Here is a 15,672-nt window from a genome sequence, read left to right as displayed (position 1 = left end):
TAAGAGAATAAGAGAATAAAAAGGTTCTGTACAGGCTCTAGTGACTTCACAAGGGTGGTGGTTACCTGGATAAGCTCAAGACACCAGGGATCCCTAAACCCCCCCAGCCTGGATCGCCTGTAGGGTATCAGAAGATGAAGGCAGCCGACATCAATCAGGGCTTCTTTTCAAGTTCTTTATTAGGAGTAAAACATCCGGCTCAACGCGTTTCGGGACTATACACAGTCCCTTCCTCAGGAGCAGTACAAGAAAATAGTATGCAGGCATAACATGAAGATTCTTACCCTAATATAGTCAAAAAGCCCGCCAAAAATGGTGGGAGGGTGTTAATTGTCGTGTTCAGAACGCTAAGCGCACTGGGGTGCGCATGTCCGGAAATACGAAAGTCCAGCATGCGGAGATCCGATGCGTTCCCCCCTGTAACGCACTGGCAGGAGCGCAAGTCACTTATGCGCATATCCGGAAGTGATGTAATGCGCCCCAGCGTGGAGCGCACCAGAACGCCATCGCTTCACTGCGCATGTCACTGGAACAAGGGTGCGCTAATGTCTAGAGCGCAATCCTCGCTCGCTAACATCGTTGGAGGAGCTTAAATAGGGGATGTGGCTCAGATGACCAGCGGGGTATTTCAGCAGTGAACCTTAGTGTTGGCTCGATTGAATGTTAGTTTTTGGTCTAGGATATATATTTCTCTATCGGAGCTTCTTAGGTTAAGGTCCTGACTCCTGCTTCCTATAGTTTGGAGTCTAAGCAACACACATATAAATATATAAGATCATACTCAAAGCCTGTATAAAAAAATATATAAAAAATGGTAGACATTAATGATGGATAATACAAACAATGAGAAATATATTAATTTTCAAAACATAGAGAGTAAAAATTACTAGTGGGTATAAATATATAAAAGCATAGGAAACAAAAAAGTGGCATATGAGCGCTATATCAGAATAAAAAAACAAAAACAAAAAAAGAAACATTTTTGAATATTCAATGACAGATCCTCATTGATTGGCAATGAAGAGACATAAGTGGTTGTGCTGGAATAAATCCCCGGGGCAGTAAATTTATGAAATATGAGCGGTTGTACATTAAATATTGTATAAAATATGTATATGAAGATGTTCCAAGAGATGATATAGATGGACTGTTTTTTTGTTGTCATTTCGTTTTACAACTTATTTTGGAGTCAACAGTGGTCTTCAGTACAAGGATAGAAGGATGATGTATGAATCATGTACAGCAGTATTTATGGACTTCAACACGACTGGGCGTGGTATTGAACGATGGTGGGATTTAATAATTAACATGTTCCAGAGTTTCCTTTAGACCGTAGGGTGTGAGAGTGTTCATCTAGTAGATCCAGAACATCTCCTTCCGGCACAGTTGCAGGAAGGAGGATGAAATCTGTTCTAGGGGAGTTACTTTGAGGCCATCATGTGTTAAAGGGAAGTGGCGTGACACGGTGGTAGGTGATGACTAGAACGATGTTCGTTCATACGTTCCCTGAGCGTTTGTGTAGTACGGCCCACATAGTAAAGGTTGCAAGCGCATTGTAGTAAATAAACTAACTTGATACTTCCACATGTCGTATCTGTTGTCGGAACTGTATTTTGCCTTTCAGATGTGATAGTTGAACTTCTCACATTGGCTGTAGATATCATTTCACAGCACTTGCACTTGCGTGCTTCACATTTGAAGGAGCCCTTTATCTCTATTGTTTTTTTCTGGATTTGTTTTGGTATTTGGGGATTTTTTTTAACTTCGGACAGGATGGGGCTAACATATTTTTAAGAGTTCTGGCCCTACGGAAAGTAAGTTTTGGCTTTCTAGGTATATCTTTGACTAAAATGGGGTCCTTCAACAATGTTTAGTGAGAATATGTCGGATCAGTTTATGATTGCAGTTAAATCTCGTCATAAGGCAAGGTCTAAAAGGGTTTGGTGTTAGTTTTTGGTTGGAGACTTTGTTTCTGACTTATTTGAAGGGTTCTGTTTTGGGATTCTTTAATGAGTTGTGGGGGATATCCTTTATCTCTAAACCTTAACCCAAGGATATCTATCTGTTTTCTCATGGTGTCATCGTCTGTGCAATTGCGTCTGATCCTTTTCATTTGGCTAAACGGTACATTGGTTTTCCATTTGTGATAATGGCAACTCTTGAAGTCCAGAAAGCTGTTTGCGTCTACACTTTTGAAGGGTGTACTAGTGGAAATTAAATTGTTATTGTTATTAAGGTGAAGATCCAGGAAAATCGCTTCGTGCCCATGGCTGTTCCCTTGACCTAAATATAAAATCTATCATTAAATGCGAAATAATTATGTGTTAAAATGAAATTGATCGATTTAAGAAAAAACTATTTCTGTGTAAACGGCATGGTTGTGTAAGTATCTAAAAATTCTTGGGTGGCTTTCAAACCTAGTGCATGTACTATGTTACTGTATAGTGATGTAACATCCAATGTTGCCCAGATGTAGTTGTCTTGCCAAGCTACACCCTCCAAATTTTGGATCAAATGTGCTGAGTCTCTTAAGTAAGATGGTAATGTATTAACGTATCTTCGGAGAATACCATCATTATATTCTGACAGATTTGAAGTCAGTGAGTCTATCCCTGAAATTATCGGTTGTCCAGGAGGGTTGACTAAGAACTTGTGTATTTTAGGGAGAAAATAAAATTGTGCAATTGTGGGATGTGGTACTTTAAGATAGTTTTTTTCTTTTTTGTCCAAAACCCCTGTCTATTAGGTCGTGGAGCTGTTTCTTAAAAGCCTTTGTGGTGTCATCGGTGAGTGGTCTATAATAGTCTGTATCGGAGAGGATTCTTAAGGCTTCAGTTTCATAATAGCTAGTGTCCATTATGACTATTGTATGCTATACTTTTGTTTTGTTTGAGATTCTTTATTGCTTTTGTTAGGTTTGGGTTAAGGGTAATTGGTTCTGGTTTGTATATAATAGGCCTTCTTTTGTTATTTAAGGAGGGGTTATGTTGATTCAGAGTGGAAAAGGCCTCTTCGAGGACCCCCATTACCATATTGTAGTAGCTTTTTATCTGGGGAACCCTACTTTCGAGCGGGTAGAAGGATGATTTGTTTTTGATCGGTGGCTTTATGATATTGGGTGGGTCTATGGTTGTTGGGATACTGGACATTGGTGTAGATGAGGTAGAGTTGGTAGGAACATCTAGTGGAAGGATTTCGGGTTGTGGGTTCTTGTTTACCAGAGAATTCTTAATACTAAAATGGCGCTGCAATGAGAGTCTTCTCATAAACTGGTTTACATCTACAAAAAGCTCAAATAGATCTGGTTCATTAGTAGGACAAAAGGATAGGCCCTTACTCAATAGTTCTATCTCGCTATGCTTCAAGATATAGCTAGATAGATTAAATATGCCTTCCTCTCTTAATTCGTCTGTTTCTAATTCTGGGGTGAAGTAATCTTTAATTTGTGTTTTTTGTTTATTGGTGTTTCGTTTACGGCCTCCTCTGCATCCTCAGTAGTGGGGTTTGGTCTTTTTTTTGGGTTTAAGATCGGACTGTAGAAATTGGTAATTTTTAGTGGTTGTATTGGTTTTGGAGTGATCAGATGGATGGGTTCTGGTGTCGAGATTAATGTGTTGAGGATTTGTGTGCTGGAGAGGTTTAGACGAGGTGGGGGTTGTCAATGTAAAGGTGAGGTCCCCCGAGGAGATGTGTTCTAGGAGGGGACTTTCTGTTAGAATGGGGGGGTAACTCTAACAGTAACAGTGTAACAGCCACAGATTCCCCCTAACTGTGACAGCTACAAATGCCTTCGTAACAGTGTACCAGCCTCAGATGCCTCCATAACAGTGTGCCAGCCTCAGATGCCTCCATAACAGTGTACCAGCCTCAGATGCCTCCATAACAGTGTACCAGCCTCAGATGCCTCCATAACAGTGTACCAGCCTCAGATGCCTCCATAACAGTGTGCCAGCCTCAGATGCCTCCATAACAGTGTGCCAGCCATAGATGTCTCCATAACAGGCTGCCATCCATAGATGCCTCCATAACAGTGTACTATCCATAGATGTCTCCATAACAGTGTAGCAGCCGATACATTCATAACAGTGTACAAGCCACGGATACCTCCATAACTGTATCAGCCATAGATGCCTCCATAACAGTGTACCAGCCACAGATTCTTCCATAACAGTGTACTATCCATAGATACCTCCATAACAGTGTACTATCCATAGATGCCTCCATAACAGTGTACTATCCATAGATGTCTCCATAACAGTGTACCAGCCACAGATTCTTCCATAACAGTGTACCAGATATAGATGCCTCCATAACAGTTTGCCAGCCATTGATGCAAATGTGCCAAGCATAACTGCCCCCTTAACATTGCCAGTTAAACATACCCCATACCTGTCTTTGAGAGATGTCTCGGGCTCTCTACTAGTGTCCTAATAATACCCCCTGCCACAATTTCTTCCATAAGACTGCCAACCACAGACTTCAGGTCATGCTGAGAGTTGTAGTTTCTCAGCAGCCAGAGAACCAAAAGTTGGAGACGACCACCCTATTGTGTGCCCTCCTGAAGTAGCTCGAGGAGAACCAATAGTGATGTCTTCACCAGGTATAAGCTGGGTCCAGTGTGACAGGGTCCAAAGCAGAAATGTCCAACTACAGCGCGCCATTCTTTTATTTCAGGGTTTCTCAACTCCGGTCCTCGGGACCCACCTACCGGTCGGGATTTGAGAAGATCCCACAGAATGAATACCTGTGGTAAGTCCTGATGCATGGACACTAATTATATCACCTGCTCAATACTAAGGAAATACTGAAAACATGACCGGTAGGTGGGTCCCGAGGACTGGAGTTGAGAAACCCTGTTTTTTATTTGGTGCTTCCATACATGGGTAGAATGACCCCTGCCGTGAAAAGGTTAATATGGAGGGCAGAGGAGCACATCCCGAGGAAGTGCTTAATCTAATAAGAGGCGCACTAATAGTGGAGCCTCAATGCCAGAGAACTGTGCCCTTCACAGCACTGACCCTTTGGTGCCTTTTGATTGTTGGGTGTACTACTACTCCTATTCTGCACTTCAGTAAAGAGAGACTTATTTATTGATACCAACTGGCCTGGTTACTGACTCCACTACAGCTGCTCTCTTGCTTGCACCCTGCCACAACACTTAAGGACACCCCAGTGACCAACGGGCAGGAGCCCCAAGACCAGGGTGTGCCCTGAGGGAAGAAAGGGTGTGCCCTCAGGGAGAGCCAGAGAGGGGGGATTGTCACTGTGAGTACTTCTACCACTCTCAGGACCAACACTACCACTCTCATCCTCCGCTCCCCTCTCCCGGGCTGGCTGTATAACTAGAGCGGGCATCTTCATTATCCATTCCGACAGAGTCTCTGACCTCAGAGCTGTCAGCTTGTTATAGACGGCAGCGTCAGGAGACGGTTCGGTGCTGTCTGATTTTTACTTATTCTGACCCAGAAGAATCAACCATCGGCCCTATGATCCATTAACCATTGAACTGCCAATGCGGTGTTCAGCTAAGGTCACGTGCATTAACCCTTACAGAACCGTTCAGAGTTGGGCCTTTGTCAGCCTCCATCGTTGACTTGATGATCATTTCCAGCGACGCCGGCCGATGTGTCGCACTGGATGACACGCGCTGCACATCCGCAGGACTGATCCCCTCTGCTGCTAATGGTTTGATATAATGTTCAGCTCCTGACATCACTAAATATATGGTCATCAGGTGGAGAACTGCATAAATAGAAATTCCCCAATATATAGAATACACCCTTTAGATGCTGGAGCCCTCTGCTTAGTCTAAAGAGCATGTGTGGGAAGGTAAAATACTATTAAAATCAGAGACACAGTGACAATGGGATGTACATATTACCCTGACAGCAAGCAAAGGGCATCAATGTCTAACTATCAGAGACAGAATACATTGAGAGAGTCAATTACCTGCTGGACGGACTGTTCCATTCTTTATACTACCCTGTATAGTATGATCTACATAACAATGCACATTGCAGTTTACATCCTGTACTGATCCTGAGTTTTTTCCTGTATTATACTCCAGAGCTGCACTCACTGTTCTGCTGGTGCAGTCACTGTGTACATACATTACTTATCCTGTACTGATTCTGAGTTACATCCTGTATTATACTCCAGAGCTGCACTCACTGTTCTGCTGGAGGAGTCACTGTGTACATACATTACTTATCCTGTACTGATCCTGAGTTACATCCTTGTATTATACTCCAGAGCTGCACTCACTGTTCTGCTGGAGGAGTCACTGTGTACATACATTACTTATCCTGTACTGATCCTGAGTTACATCCTTGTATTATACTCCAGAGCTGCACTCACTGTTCTGCTGGAGGAGTCACTGTGTACATACATTACTTATCCTGTACTGATCCTGAGTTACATCCTTGTATTGTACTCCAGAGCTGCACTCACTGTTCTGCTGGAGGAGTCACTGTGTACATACATTACTTATCCTGTACTGATCCTGAGTTACATCCTGTATTATACTCCAGAGCTGCACTCACTGTTCTGCTGGAGGAGTCACTGTGTACATACATTACTTATCCTGTACTGATCCTGAGTTACATCCTGTATTATACTCCAGAGCTGCACTCACTGTTCTGCTGGTGCAGTCACTGTGTACATACATTACATTACTGATCCTGAGTTACATCCGGTCAGTGGTGTGCCCAGGGTGTTTGGCGCCTCTTACATCCAGGGACATCTCCTGTCATGTAGATCTTCTCTTTCCTCTTCTCCTCCGTTTGTCCCAGACCGCCATTACAATTTCTTTCAGCCACATCTCGTCTCTACAGAGTTTGTAACACAGACACGTTAGGTTTCTCAATTTTTCCATCAACTTCCTCATCCTGGTGTCCCCACAGCGTCATCCTGCTGTCACCCCCAATACTGTGCCCATTGTGCTCCCCAATGTCCCAGGTACTATACTGCTGAAAAAATAGTGACCCTAATAGACATAATTGGGGTCAAATCAAACTGGTGTAAAGTAGAACTGGATTTCCAAAAGAGCTGTCAAATATGAAAGGTGGAATCTGATTGGTTGCTATGGGCAACTGAGCCAGTTCTACTTTACACTAGTTTGAAAAATTACCCCAAATGTCCCTATAGTGTCCACAGCAGCTATAATGTCCCCTAGAGTGCCCCGAGTAATAATAACACCCTCTATTGTGCTCCAGGTAATAATCCCTGTATAGTGTCCCCAGAAATAATAGAATGGCCCCTACAGTGTCTCCCCAATAGCAACGTCCCCCACATAGTAATTTCCCCCACACTGCCCCCCACACAGTAGTGTCCCCCACACTGCCCCCCACACAGTAGTGTCCCCCACACAGTAGTGTCCCCCACACTGCCCCCCATACTGTAGTGTCCCCCACACTGCCACCCACAATGCCCCCATACAGTAGTGTCCTCCACACTGCCCCCATACAGTAGTGTCCCCCACACTGCCCCCCACACTGCCCCCATACAGTAGTGTCCCCCACACTGCCCCCCACACTGCCCCCATACAGTAGTGTCCCCCACACTGCCCCCCACACTGCCCCTATACAGTAGTGTCCCCCACACTGTAGTGTCCCCCACACTGCCCCCATACAGTAGTGTCCCCCACACTGTAGCGTCCCCCACACTGCCCCCATACAGTAGTGTCCCCCCACACTGCCCCCATACAGTAGTGTCCCCCACACTGTAGTGTCCCCCACACTGCCCCCATACAGTAGTGTCCCCCACACTGCCCCCCACACTGCCCCTATACAGTAGTGTCCCCCACACTGTAGTGTCCCCCACACTGCCCCCATACAGTAGTGTCCCCCACACTGCCCCCATACAGTAGTGTCCCCCACACTGTAGTGTCCCCCACACTGCCCCCATACAGTAGTGTCCCCCACACTGTAGTGTCCCCCACACTGCCCCCATACAGTAGTGTCCCCCACAATGTAGTGTCCCCCACACTGCCCCCATACAGTAGTGTCCCCCACACTGCCCCCATACAATAGTGTCCCCCACACTGTAGTGTCCCCCACACTGCCCCCATACAGTAGTGTCCCCCACACTGCCCCCATACAATGGTGTCCCCCACACTGTAGTGTCCCCCACACTGCCCCCATACAGTAGTGTCCCCGACACTGCCCCCATACAGTAGTGTCCCCCACACTGCCCCCCACACAGTAGTGTCCCCCACACTGCCCCCATACAGTAGTGTCCCCCACACTGCCCCCACACAGTAATTTCCCCCACACTGCCCCCACACAGTAGTGTCCCCCACACAGGATTGTCCCCCACACTGCCCCCATACAGTAGTGTCCCCCACACTGCCCCCACACAGTAGTGTCCCCCACACTGCCCCCCACACAGTAGTGTCCCCCACACTGCCCCCATACAGTAGTGTCCCCCACACTGCCCCCATACACTAGTGTCCCCCACACTGCCCCCCCAGACAGTAGTGTCCCCCACATTGCCCATATAGTAATTTTCCCCCATAGAGTAATTCCTCCCATAATAATTTGCCCCCACATAGTATCCCACCATATCCCCCCCCAGATCCTTCTGTGTGCACCGCCCTTATGTCCCCCAAAGTTGGCACATAAAATAAAATAAAAAAATTAGCCCCCACACAGTATCCCACCATATTTTCCCCCCACACGTCCTCCTGTGTGCACCCCGGCCCCTTGATGTCCCCCAAAGTTGGCACAAACAAGAAAAAAAAAGAAAAAAAACCTAAAAGCTAAATACTTACCTGCGCTTGCTCGCAGAGTCCCGGCACTGTGCTGCTGAGTCCCGGCACAGGCGCACGCCATGACATCATCACGCGCGCCTGCGCCGGGATTTCACTACCGCAGAGGCTTCAGGCCTACTAGGCCTGAAGCCTATGGCGGTGATCGGCGATGGGGCAGGGAACTATGCACTCCGCTCCCTGCCCCGCCACAGTATGTGGGTGTCAGCGCTTCAGCAATGAGCGCTTCCATCTGTATTGATGGAAGCGCTCATTGCTTCTGGGCCTTCTGGCACCCCCTTCTGGGCCTGCTGGCACCCGGGGCGGACCGCTCCCCCCCCCCCCCCCTGCCCCCCTCCCTGGGCATGCCACTGCATCCTGTATTATACTCCAGAGCTGCACTCCCTATTCTGCTGGTGCAGTCACTGTGTACATACATTACATTACTTATCCTGTACTGATCCTGAGTTACATCCTGTATTATACTCCAGAGCTGCACTCACTATTCTGCTGGTGGAGTCACTGTGTACATACATTACTTATCCTGTACTGATCCTGAGTTACATCATGCATTATACTCCGGAGCTGCACTCACTATTCTGCTGGTGGAGTCACTGTGTACATACATTACTTATCCTGTACTGATCCTGAGTTACATCCTGTATTATACTCCAGAGCTGCACTCCCTATTCTGCTGGTGCAGTCACTGTGTACATACATTACATTACTTATCCTGTACTGATCCTGAGTTACATCCTGTATTATACTCCAGAGCTGCACTCACTATTCTGCTGGTGGAGTCACTGTGTACATACATTACTTATCCTGTACTGATCCTGAGTTACATCATGCATTATACTCCGGAGCTGCACTCACTATTCTGCTGGTGGAGTCACTGTGTACATACATTACTTATCCTGTACTGATCCTGAGTTACATCCTGTATTATACTCCAGAGCTGCACTCACTATTCTGCTGGAGGAGTCACTGTGTACATACATTACATTACTTATCCTGTACTGATCCTGAGTTACATCATGCATTATACTCCGGAGCTGCACTCACTATTCTGCTGGTGGAGTCACTGTGTACATACATTACTTATCCTGTACAGATCCTGAGTTACATCCTGTATTATACTCCAGAGTTGCACTCACTATTCTCAGGGCCGTCTTTAATACTGATTGGACCCTGGGCAAAAATTTACTTGGGCCCCCTGGATCCCGCCTTCCCACATCCTAGCGTGCAATCATGCCCTCCACCACAACACACACACAAAAACAAACAAGTAATATATATAATATAGCTTACAGTGAATGACTGTAAATACTTAGTTCTGAAGACTCCAGCGGCTCAGGATCAGTGCTCTGGGCAGCTGGGCTCAGGGCTGGAAGTGGGCACCGCTCTGCAGTTCAGGAAGGAGAGCGGGGTTAGGCTCACCCTAGCATTGCAGTGCCTCCGCGTGATGTCACAGCGCGTGGCGTATGCAAAGGGCAGGGGAGGTCAGGAGGAGGAGCAAGCAAGTACCGTATTTTTCACCCTATAAGACGCACCGGCCCATAAGACGCACCTAGGTTTTAGAGGAGGACAATAAGAAAAAAATATTTTCCATTACACCTCAGGTCAGACCACCAATCAGACCCCCAATGTTAAGCAGACCTCAGTTGACAGCCCCAATCAGACCCCCAATGTTAATAAGACCCTCAATCAGACCTCATATCAGCCCCCTAATGCCATATATCATCCCCCAGCCTCATGTATCAGCCCCCTAGCCTCATGTATCAGCTCCCCAGCCTCATGTATCAGCTCCCCAGCCTCATGTATCAGCCCCTCAGCCTCATGTATCATCCCCCAGCCTCATGTATCAGCCCCCTAGCCTCATGTATCAGCCCCTCAGCCTCATGTATCAGCCCCCATCCTCATGTATCAGCTCCCCAGCCTCATGTATCAGCCCCCAGCCACACGTATCAGCCCCCAGCCACACGTATCAGCCCCCAGCCTCATGTATCAGCCCCCAGCCTCATATCAGCCCCCCAGACTCATATATCAGCCCCCCCGGACTCATATATCAGCCCCCCAGACTCATGTATCAGCCTCCACTCAGCCCCCCAGCCTCATGCATCAGCCCCCCAGCCTCATATATCAGCCCCCCAGCCTCACGTATCAGCCCCCCACCCTCATGTATCAGCCCCCCAGCCTCATGTATCAGCCCCCCAGCCTCATTTATCAGCCCCCAGCCTCATATATCAGCCCCCCAGCCTCATGTATCAGCCCGCCAGCCTCATTTATCAGCCCCCAGCCTCATTTATCAGCCCCCAGCCTCATATATCAGCCCCCCAGCCTCATGTATCAGCCCGCCAGCCTCATGTATCAGCCTCCACTCAGCCCCCCAGCTTCATGTATCAGCCCCCAGCCATCAGCGCAAATAAAATAAACAACTTACCTCTCCTGCTCCTGGACGCCACCGCTCCTCACCACCAGCGCGCTCTCTCTTCTTCTTGGTCGTCGGCTGTGAAGGCTGCGCACAGCCTGAGGTAACACTGTGCACAGCCGACAGCCGAGGACCAGGAAGCGGTGAGTGCAGAGCTTTCACCGCTTCCCGGTCCTCCTGTACTAATCAGCGCTTACATAATGGAAGCGCTGATTAGTATTCACCTTATAAGACGCAGGGGCATTTTCCCCCCACTTTTGGGGGAAAAAATGCGTCTTATGGGACGAAAAATAATTTGTGGGCAGTGGCCAGCGGGGCTCAAGAGGCAGCTGCCTTGGGTCCCCCAAGGAGCAACTGGGCCCGGAGCAGCTGCCCCTTTTGCCCCGCGTTAAAGACGGCCCTGACTATTCTGCAGGTGGAGTCACTGCTCTCGTGTGATCGCTATGTTCTCTTTACTGTTTACCTGCTCACTGTCGAGATTGCAGCAGTTGAGGGCCTGTAATTATTCTGCTCAGCTGCTGCAATGTTCACAACGAGCAGGTAAACAGTGAAGAGAACACAGCGCTCACATAAACAAACTGATTGGTGGAGGTGCCGGGAGTCGGGCCCCTCCAATCTGATATTGACGATCTATCCTGATTCCTGAGGATAGGGGATTGATATAAGAAAGCCAGACAACCCCTTTAGGGTTCTTTAGTGATCACGACCAGCCAATCATCTTTCAACCAGCAGTTACATATATAATTAGTTTTAGGCCTCACATGTTACAAATAATAGAAGTTATTATAGTTTAGTTGCCAAATATCTTGCCTCTATACCGGTAAAAAAAATATGAAAGGGGTTGTCAACTTTGCATAATCTGTTTTCCTTAGAAGGGTCTCCTGATAATAAGCTGAGACCAAAGCAATCAGCTGTGGCAGCCAGTCAATTTTCCTGCAGCACCACCACAGGAAACATGAAGCATAGACATTGCGGGTCCTCCAATGATCTTTGTGGCTGCTCGAGCCAAGAGATGAGGGTCCTGAATGGTTGGCCTTAGTCTGTGAGCTTGAACATTCACTAATAGGGATAACGATCCTGACGTACAGTATATTTAGTAGTAACTGACCTTGAATGGCAGATTTGGATCTCCCTCATGTTTCCTGGCTAATATTCCAATCGTTCTGCAAAATGTTTTTGAAATTTTTCCTCCTTTAGGTCCATTTAAACTAAATTCTGCATCTGCTAAGGCACCCCGATGGGTGACCGTGCCGTATCCTCACGTCCACCATGCAGCCCAGCTCTCCTCCTCGTTCCTTCCTATGATCTGAAGGCACTATACGGCTTCTCACTTGTTTTCTGATGTCTATTTTTTCTGTCGTCATGGGATAATTTCATACCATTGGGGAGAATCTTCTACGTTACCATGCTAATTAGCACCCGCGGGAAATCATGTGCTAGCACGGTGTTGCAGAGTGGATGATGCCGACATATGATGGAAGCAGCTATTTTGTGGGCTGAAGGAAGACTGAAGAGGGTTCCCTTAAATGGACATCAATATCAAACAAGCCTCTTCTCAAGGTGGAGATGGAGCTGGAGAAGAGTCGGAGAGCTATTCTGGACTTATCATCCAGGAAGAACTTTCCTATGTACAGATATGCCCGTTCTATATCACATGAGTCTTATACAGATCAACACTCCCAATATTTTCATCCCGAAGACTCAGAATTGGCTCAAAGAGGCAGAATCAGAACAAGACTGTATACTTGGAAATGGCTAAAATTATTCAGTTTCTTTTCCAGATGTCCTGATTTTCTAAAACTAGTCATAGGTTAAGTATCCATGTTTTCAGTAGGGATGAATGTTTCTGGGCAGTTAAAGGGAATCTGTCAGCAATTTTGACCTTGCTGACAGCCCTAGATAGAGACGGGAGAGAGCAGTACAAACACCCTTTGTGGAGTATTTTTTATTTTTTTTAAGGAGGAGTAGTGTGAATATGAAATTTTATTATGCTATGTTCTGCCCCTGCAAGTGCGCAGGGCGGGGATTCACTGTGAAGTTCTCTCTGCATTGAGCTGCCTCTGCTCTGAGTGCCAGCTGGGGTGGTCTCCTGGTTGGATGTTAAAGCTGTCACTCATAGCAGAGGGGAGGGGCTGTGAGGCAGCTCAATGCAGAGAGAACTTCACAGTGAAGCCCCGCCCTCAGCACTTGCAGGAGCAGAACATGGCAGAATAAAACTTCATATTCTCACTGCTTCTGAAGCTCCAGAAAATATATGTTTGTCTTCCTCTCCCTAGCCCCTACCTAGTGCTGCCAGTAGTTTAGCACGGTCAAAATGCTGATGTGGTAGGGCTCTTCATGGCCTACTCTACACAGTCATGATCTCCATACCTTGCAAAGAAAAAGGTCAATGGCCTAGAAGCAAATGCATGAAAATTGGAACAATTGGCTCTAGGTTCGTCCAGGGTTAGGCCTCATGAACACGACCGTTGTGTGTATTGCGGTCAGCAAATTGCGGATCCGCAAAACACGGATGGCGTCCGTGTGAGTTCCGCAATTTGCGGGACGGCATGGACAGCCATTGATATAACTGCCTATTCTTGTCCGCCAAACGGACAAAAATAGGACAGGTTATATTTTTTTTGCGGGGCCACAGAAGTGAATGGGTCCGCATCCAAGCCGCAAAAACTGCGGCTCGGATGCGGACCAAAACAACGGTCGTGTGCATGAGGCCTTAGGCCTTTTGCACACAAACTTTTTTTTTTGTTTACGTTCTGTTTTTTGCGTTCCGTATACGGAACCATTTATTTCAATGGATCTGCAAAAAAAAAAAAAACGGAAGGTACTCCGTATGCCTTCCGTTTCTGTATTTCTGTTTTTTCGTTCCATTCAAAGATAGAACATGTACTATTAGGCCTCTTGCACACGACCGTATGGCTTTTTCAGTATTTTGCGGTTCGCAAAAAACAGATCCGCAAAAAATACGGGTGACGTCTGCTTGCATTCCGTTTTTTGCGGAACAGCTGGCCCCTGATAGAACAGTGGACATCAAGGATCCATTCATACGTTAATATGCATTTTGCAGGTCTGCAAATTGCGGATCCCCAAAACACGGACACCGGTTGTCCGTTCCGCATTTTGCGGACCACACATCGCCGGAACTCTCATAGAAAATGCCTTTTCTTGTCCGCAATTGCGGATGCGCAAATGCGGATGCGGACAGCATATTCCGGCCCCTTTGAAAACAAATGGGTCCGCACCTGTTCCGAAAAATTGCGGAACGGATGTGGACCCATTTTGCGGACGTGTGAATGGACCCTTTTAGGACATGTTCTATCTTTGAACGGAAATACGGAAACGAAAACCTTTGTTTTTTTGCAGATCCATTGAAATGAATGGTTCTGTATACGGTCCGTATATGGAACGCAAAAAAACGGAACGCAAAAGGAAAAAAATAAACTTTTGTGTGCAAGAGGCCTAAAATAATAAAAAACTGAAAGAACCTCTGTGTAAGGGCCTTTAATTGGGCCATGTAAATGTGCTACCGATCACCTGACATTTTCATGCAGCACCCAAAACCACTGTTTGTCCGCACCTGTGCAAGCAGGGGATTTGCTGATGATGATATGTAAAGTGAATGAGGAACGAAAGATCGTAATAACGATCATTCATTCCCCTATTCCTTCTGCATTGGTCCACATAAAAGGTATTTTAAAGAGGCGCGAATTGACTTGTATATAGTCATTTTGCACTTGTCATTGATCCCTGTATCACAGGAACCAAACACATGGATAATACAATATTTTCATCTCGACTGCCTTTGACAAACACAGCTCTGCTACACTGCACCAGTATTCCAGTCCAGCTGGATGTAGGCAGTGGATGTGGAAACAGACAAGATGTGTCATGTACCAAGATCTGATAAAATGAGTAATTGCAGTAGCGCATCAATGAGTGATACCGGTAATTAAGGGCAAGCGAGTTCTTGTATGGGCAGTGCCATGTGGGCATCACACACTTCACCTCCCCGTGACAAAAGCTGTTCCGGTAGCGCAATAGTCACCCAGAACAATGAAAGCGCATTGGCCGAAAGATTTACTACATGGGTTTGGTGGTCGAAATTATAAAAAAAAATGATTAAATGATTAAAATGATAAAAAAGAAATGAAAAGATCAAAATTTAGCAATGCAAAAACTCACATCCGGGTCTTATGGTTTGTGGAAAATTCAGAACAGGTTCTCGAGTCGTATGTGACAACTGGCATCTGCGGAGCAGAATTCCAGACATTGCCGAAAATGCTTTTAATTGCTTCCCATCCCTCCCAACTGTTATAGCTCCACTGTTATATATCCCTCTCCCGATTTACTGTCAAAATGTTCAGATTTTGGAACCTGCCAATTCGGTTACATGCACACGACCGTACGTGTTTTGCGGTCCGCAAATTGCGGATCCACAAAAAAAACAAAAAAACGGATGACATCCATATGCCATCCGTTTTTTTTCTTCTGCGGATCC

The sequence above is a fragment of the Bufo bufo genome, chromosome 10, assembly GCF_905171765.1.
Source record: "Bufo bufo chromosome 10, aBufBuf1.1, whole genome shotgun sequence".
Lineage (NCBI taxonomy): Eukaryota > Metazoa > Chordata > Amphibia > Anura > Bufonidae > Bufo > Bufo bufo.
Note: the sequence above shows the minus strand (reverse complement) of the source record.